General features: G+C 43.4%; 1 pseudogene; it reads left to right on the forward strand.

Moving 5' to 3' along the window:
- Positions 1 to 268: 268 nt before the first annotated feature.
- LOC102243282 lies at positions 269 to 1,001 on the forward strand (annotated as a pseudogene).
- Positions 1,002 to 1,384: the final 383 nt, after the last annotated feature.

Genomic DNA, 1,384 nt, shown 5'->3' on the forward strand with positions numbered 1-1,384 from the left:
GACTGATTTCTCAACAGAAACACATCAGGCCAGAAGGAAATGGAATGAAATATACAAAGTCATGCAAAGCAAGGGTCTGAATCTAAGAATACTGTACCCAGCAAGGCTATCAATCAAAATTAAGGGTGAAATCAGGAGCTTCACAGAAAAAAAAGGATTAAGGGAGTTTATTACCACCAAACCAGCAATGCAAAAATTGCTAAAAGGCCTGCTATAAAAAGAAGAAATAGCGAAGAAGGAACAGAGACATAAAGAATAAAACTGGGAGAGAGAGGCTCTTCCTTTCCGTCTGGCTGCAGCCATCAGGTAAACCAAGATGGGCGCTTACAAGTACATCCAGGAGCTATGGAGGAAGAAGCAGTCCGATGTAATGTGCTTCCTTCTCCGGGTGCGCTGCTGGCAGTACTGCCAGCTCTCTGTGCTCCACAGGGCCCCCTGCCCCACCTGGCCAGACAAAGCGCACAAGCTGGGCTACAAGGCCAAGCAAGGTTATGTCATATATCGGATTCGTGTGCGCCGTGGTGGCCGCAAGCGCCCTGTTCCTATGGGTGCGACCTACGGCAAGCCTGTCCATCACGATGTTAACCAGCTGAAGTTTGCTTGAAGTCTTCAGTCTGTTGCCAAGGAGAGAGCTGGATGCCACTGTGAGGCTCTGAGAGTCCTGAATTCTTACTGGGTTGGTGAAGGTTCCACGTACAAATTCTTTGAGACTATTCTCATTGATCCATTCCATAAAGTTATCAGAAGAAATCCTGACACCCAGTGGATCACCAAACCAGTCCACAAGCACAGGGTGATGCAAGGGCTGACATCTGCAGGTCGCAAGAGCTGTGGCCTTGGGAAGAGCCACAAGTTCCACCACACTATTGGTGGTTCTCACCGTGCAGCTTGGAGAAGGCACAATACTCTCCAACTCCACCGTTACTGCTAATATAAGTAATGTTTGTAAAATTCTTACCTAATAAATAATTTAGGACAGTCATGGTCTGCTTAAAAAAAAAGAATAAAAATGTCAACAAACAAGTACCTATCAATAATAACTTTAAATGTAAATGGATTAAATGCCCCAATCAAAAGACATAGGGTATCTGAGTAAATAAGAAAACATGACCCATATATCTGCTGTCTACAGGAAACCCACCTCAAAAAAAAGGACTCACACAGACTGATGGTGAAGGGAATGGAAAAAGGTTATTCAGGCAAATGGAAATGAAAACAAAAGCTGGGATAGCAATACTGATATCTGACAAATTAGATCTCAAAGTGAATGACATACCAAGAGATAAGGAAGGCCACTTCATAATACTAAAGGGAGCAATCTAACAAGAAGAAATAACTCTGGTAAACATATATGCACCCAATACAGGAGCAACCAAATACATAA

The sequence above is a fragment of the Myotis brandtii genome, unplaced genomic scaffold, assembly GCF_000412655.1.
Source record: "Myotis brandtii unplaced genomic scaffold, ASM41265v1 scaffold393, whole genome shotgun sequence".
In the NCBI taxonomy this organism is placed as follows: domain Eukaryota; kingdom Metazoa; phylum Chordata; class Mammalia; order Chiroptera; family Vespertilionidae; genus Myotis; species Myotis brandtii.